This window comes from Glycine max, chromosome 5 (genome assembly GCF_000004515.6).
Source record: "Glycine max cultivar Williams 82 chromosome 5, Glycine_max_v4.0, whole genome shotgun sequence".
NCBI classification, from domain to species: domain Eukaryota; kingdom Viridiplantae; phylum Streptophyta; class Magnoliopsida; order Fabales; family Fabaceae; genus Glycine; species Glycine max.
Window position 1 is genome coordinate 6,194,642 of NC_038241.2, and position 6,423 is coordinate 6,201,064.

Consider the following 6,423-nt stretch of genomic DNA (forward strand, 5'->3'; position numbering starts at 1 on the left):
CATGGTTGGCACCTTCGTCAGCTCGATGTTAACAATGCAGTCCTTCATGGAGAATTAAATGAAGAAGTCTATATGCAGCTGCCTCCAGGAATGCAACTCTCACACCTTAATCAAGTTTGTCGATTACAACGATCACTTTATGGTTTGAAACAGGCTAGTCGACAGTGGTTTCATCGTTTGTCCTCATTTCTTCTTACTCATGGTTTCACTCAAGCTTCAACTGATCATTCCCTCTTTCTTTGTTTCAATGATAACTCATTTACTGCACTTTTGGTGTATGTTGATGATATAGTTCTAATAGGAAATGATATAATGGCTATCAATCGTATTACCATATTTCTGGACCAAACCTTCAAGATTAAAGATCTTGGCACTTTAAAATTTTTCCTTCGCATTGAGGTTGCTTGTTCCCAACAAGGCATCCATCTATGTCAAAGGAAATATGTTCTAGATATTCTCTCTGATTCTGGAATGCTTGCTTGTCGTCCAGCTTCAACACCTATGGATTGTACTACTCGTCTTCAAGCAGGCATAGGAGATCCTTTACCCGTTGAAGACTCCTCTTCATATCGTCGGCTTGTTGGTAGGCTCATCTATCTTACTAACACTAGACCAGATATTTCTTACGCTATGCAGCAATTGAGCCAATTCATGGCTAACCCAACTACCGATCACTCAAAAGCCGCCTCTCGAATTCTTCGCTATCTCAAGAGTTCACCGGGATGTGGCATTTTCTTTCCTACAACTGGTTCAACTCGTCTTCAAGCTTTTAGTGATTCAGACTGGGCCGGTTTTCGTGACACACGTCGCTCTATTACAGGCTTCTCCATCTTCCTTGGTAATTCTCTCATATCATAGCGCTCCAAGAAACAATCCACTATCTCACGAAGTTCATCTGAAGCAGAATATCGTGCTTTAGCTACCACCACATGTGAACTTCAATGGCTTACATACCTTCTTCAAGAATTTCGCATTCCATTCACTCAGCCAGCTAATCTATTTTGTGATAATCGATCTGCTATTCAAATTGCTTCCAATCAAGTTTTCCATGAGCGCACAAAACATATCGAATTAGATTGCCATATCGTTCGAGAAAAATCACTAAATGGCCTTCTCAAGCTTCTTCTAGTTAGATCCTCCATGCAGCTTGTTGATGTTTTTACCAAGCCTTTATCTCCTACTCAATTCAAGACTCTAGTTTCCAAACTAGGAATGATGAACATCTATTCCCAGCTTGAGGAGGGCTCTTAGCCACTATGAGAATTCGAGTTGCTGCTACTGCATTTGGGATGCTACTGCTGCTGCATACATTTCATTTACCCTTCATTTCATTTATCCTTCATTTCATTTGTAACTGAATAACTAATTTTCCCTTTTCATTTTCCATTTTGTATATAAACCATACTTACTGGAAAATAAAGCTTAAGTTGTCTTTGATCATTCCATAAGTTGTTTTTTGTTTTCTTCTCTCTCTTGATCTCTTTCTCTCGATACAACTTCCTTTATTCATTGAGTTCAATTTCTGTTAAACTCTGAATGTGTCTTTGAGTTGGTTATATTTAGATCATGGGCATGATTATCTAATGAGTTGAATAATTTCTCTTTTTCTTTCCATGAATCCCATGGAATGTTTGAAGGAACATATTGTAGAGTGCAAAGCACAGCATTGTTGTAAATACAATACGTGTACAGTAATGTTAATGCAACGTGATTATTGGCCTGATATGTTGGTATGATTGTAGGCTAGCTAGTAGTGAACTTCCGTTGTATTTTGTACAAGGGTTGGGGGTACCCCTTGCACATCTTTATAATAATATACTTCTATTTTGGCAAAAAAAAAAAAAGAAGAATGACTAAAATATCATGTTGGACTATTAATATTATATATGCTTTTGTGATTTTCTATTTTATTCTTTTATGTTTTAAAAATATCATTTTAGTTATTTATATTTTAAAAGTTTTATTTTCATTCAATGGATCCAAAATAATCCTTCCCTCAATGTCACCCTAACATTTTTAATGTTTTTATTTTAAAAAAATTAATTTTAATATAATGGCAACAATATTTAAACTAATTCACAATGCAGTACTAGGAGAGTTGCAACATAAATGGTTCACCCGACTGCCGCAAATCGCGTTCTTCCTCTTTCACAAAAATTCTAACCCCGATACAAAACAAAAACGTAAAAACGGCTAAAAAAAGATAACATTGTAAACATTGTTATGATTTTTAGTCATCATTATATTAAAATGAAAAATGTTAACAGTGTTATTGTGACATTGTCAAAATTAAAGGAATATTTTATATTTACTTTTTAAATATAAATAAATAAAATGAGACTTTTAAAACATAAAATATCAAAATAAAAATAAATACAAAAATGTAACGGTGCACAGTGATATTTAGTATAAAAAAACCCATGAATCAAAACCAAATTTTAAAAATACATAAAAATATACCAACAAGACACTAATTGTCTAATACCCCATCATCGCATGTCAGGAGCAACAATACCGTGGTGTAAAGCACTAGGCACACATATGTTGTGTCTACGGACTCTACTTCAAATGGTCACACCCAAATAGGCCTGAGAAAGAACTGCAATAGTTGGGTTTTAAATAAGGAAATGAGGCTAAGGATAATGCTAATGGATGAAGGCTGAGGGGATGAGATACGAACTATATAGACATCTGGCTCTTATGGTCTTTGTGTCGTGGCATTACACCATCCACACGAGATATGCAATTGTTTTCGATCTTTTATTTTTTATTTATGTTTATATGAATTTAATTAAATATACCGAAAGTAGTGTGCTCATGTTATAGTATTATTCAGTTACGTATTAGTACCTATAATACGTACGAGATGGGTAAAGATACCACATTTACCTATGATGAGGCAGAGTGTTTGATGCCAAATAACAGTCAATTGATTGTTTGATCAAGAGAAACAAGGAAGTCAATTTGATCTATAATTGGGAGATCATATTAGCTACTAATATTTTCACCAGTTCTTGCAGTTCAACTGCAAAGACTAGTACTACAGAAGGATAAATACTTAGTAAAGAAACACAAATTCATCATTTTTTTATTCTTTTTTTAAGATAAATTTTTTTCTTTCTTTATTCAACTTTTTTTCAATAATTTTTATCGAACATCTATAATTGAATTCAGTCAATTCAACCATAAGTACCTATTCATAAATGATTGTTTTTCATTTTCATTGTTTCCTTCTTTATTTTAATCAGTCTTCATTGTTTCCTTCTAAAACATGTCAATAGTTAACGTATTTTTTCTTCTATTTATTCAATTTCTACAGAAGGATAAATATAAGACACAAACACAAATTTATTAGTCTTATTATTCTTTCTTTAAGGTAAACTTCTTCCTTTTTATTTTTTAATATATTTTGTCTAATATTTAGAATTAAAAATTTGTTTGTTGAGTTTCTCAGCTAGCTTTCACTTATTTAACAAAAGAGCTATTGTTGGATCTCAAACCAAAGCATTATCATCATGTTAGTCTTTTTTTTTTTTTTTTATAAAAGCAAGTTATTATTTATTATACAAAATAAAAAATCTACTAAAAAGCTAATAGCACATGACAAATAATAAATTCATTCATTTTTTTTCTATTTTTTTAACAACTTTCATTTAAGTATTTTAATTAATATATCAAATTAATCAAGCATACAACACCATTAAAATAATAATAATAATCTTCATTTCAGTATTTTAATTAATATACTAGACTCAATTCAAACCGATGGGATTAACTCGTTTGATTCAGAAATTAGAGATCTGATTAGTTATTTGAATTGGACGACATATGATTCACTGTAATTAGGTATGATTTGACTTACTTGAGTTTGACTTTTTCACCTAATATATCTTGTAATTATTTATTTATTTTTATTTATTCTTTTTATAATTAAACAACATCACTCATGCGAAAATTTAATTTACTGTTATTTATAAATTTTGCTTATTTTTTTACCGAGCCTAATCTCATGTTTGACACTTAAAATGATAAAGTTGTCACACCACTTACAATTTGAGTTCTTCCCCTTGGTTAAAACATGATTATTCTTTATGAGAGAGAAACAGGGAGATGAATGAAAAATTGTATTGTCGAAATTTGTAAAAATTTGTTGATTTTATTGAATTTTGGAATTATCACTCGTAATTTCAGAAGGAACAAGTTATCGGCAGTGGCTCATGGAACGGATGGGTAGTTGGGTTTTGCAGTTAGTAGCTTTTTAGCGAATCTTAAGGTATAGGAATTAAACTCATCCTTCTGCGTCGTTTATGCAGTCTGAAGAATCTCAAATCAAAATTTTCACATAATGCTTATGCGAACCAACAAATTCCGCACCTCGGTTAACCACCAAAATGGAGAAATTCACGAGGCTCGCAAGCGTGCCATTGAAGTCCTACATTGTTCAAATGCAGACAATCTTTTTAACTGGGTGAACGTTCTGCAAAGGGGCATCGGAAAAGGGTGTTCTTTTTTGGTAGTTTTTCCGACAGTGTTCTACAAGGTGAAAATTAGATGCTCACTGCGGAGGTTGGAGCCCAAACAAAGTGATAATACGGAGGAGAAGAGGGAACCAGGAGAGAGGAAAAAAGTTTTTTTTTTTTTTAAAAAGACAGTGAAGTACTATAATACCCCTAAAAAGTGATTAATGTTTTTGAAGATTAAAGTATTGTCATGATTCAATTACCAATTTTCATGAATTCAATCAATCTATTTTAAAAAAACTTTCCTGTAATTATAAATAATTTATCCACATCAGAGATAATACGAACAATGAGTAAAATAATTTATAATTATTTTATCCAATCAATTAAGAGATACATAAATATTCAATTAACAATTTATCTAATTTAAGGCAAGTGCTACATGCAATAAAAAAAAATAAGAACATCTTTAATAATAAATCTCAAATTGAGATCTTAAACTACTTTTTCATAAATCTTATAATGTCACTTAGGATGAAAAATCGTCTAAAATCTTTCTTATTGTGTTCATTTAATATAAAATCTCATTTTAAAATCTTATATCATTTTTTTAGGTTTCATGTGAATCCCATTTTTTAATATTTTATTTAATTATTTGTTAAATTAATTATTTTTTTCTTTCGGTCCAAATCACGCTCTCTCACACTTTCTTTTTTTCTTTTTTATTTCCCCAACTTTCACTTCCCTATCCCAATCCCATTACTTTCATCTTCTTCCTTTTTTTCTTTATCTTCCTTGTCACTCCCTCTCTCCTTCACCTTCTCCTTCCTTCCTTCCTTTCCCTTCGCTCCACTTCATGTCTCGTTCCCGTCCCCCTACCCTTCCCCTCACGCGTTCATGGCTTCCCTCTCCCCTCGCTGGTCTTGCGGTTAAGCTCTTGAGAAGGCGTATCATTCAAACATACAAACTCATCAATTTTTTAAATAGTCATATGATGTTATGACCTAAATTTACACTCTATCCTCATATAAAAGTGATCCTTTGACTAAATATGCCTCCATTACGTATTTATAAAATTTAACAAAATATAAATTATAAAATATATATTTAAAGATAAAATATGTTCGACATCCCTCTAAAATTTGAAAATTATTTATTTCATTTGTTAGAACAAATCTATTTTAACCTGTGATATTACAAACTACAAAAAAAACACAGGTTATTAACAAAATGCGGAAATTACAGATCAAAACATACCTCCAGCCATTGCTATGAAGAGTTTCTTGTTTTGGTTCTTCCAAGCGCTCTCTCTTCCACTCTCTAGATGGTGTATAAGACTGAATTCGAAGGGATGAGCTCAGGGACCAAATTCATGTGCTTATATAGGCATTCTACCATCAAGAATGCATTTATCAGCTATTACCACTCATTATTGGCTGTTACAATTCTTTATTGGCCATTATCATCCATTAACAACCATTCAAAATGGCTTTCAAAACTGATGAGCGTTACAAAATTTCAAAATGTTATGACCATGAATTATTACATTCTCCCACTTGGTCCAAACATTTTGACTTAATGCTCAATCTTCTTAAGAAATGAATATATGAATCATAATGATAGTTCCTCTTATAACAAGTAATATCATCTATGTATTACAATATACTCAATTTCCCAAGCAGTATACTTAAAGTGGTAATAAAACTTCATGAATAAACCCAATGTTTATTCTTGGTCCAAAACATAATTTTTCTCAAATAAGTCAATGTGCACCAAAATATGAGAAAATATCATAATACAAAAGTTTCAATTTTTACATATATGTATACAATCATAAATTGGAACCAAGTCCCATTCTTTCTACATGATCCTTAAATTTAAACGGTGGCATGCCTTTAGTTAAAGGATCAACGATCATCAACTCAGTGCTTATATGCTCAATGACCACTTTCTTGTCTTTTAC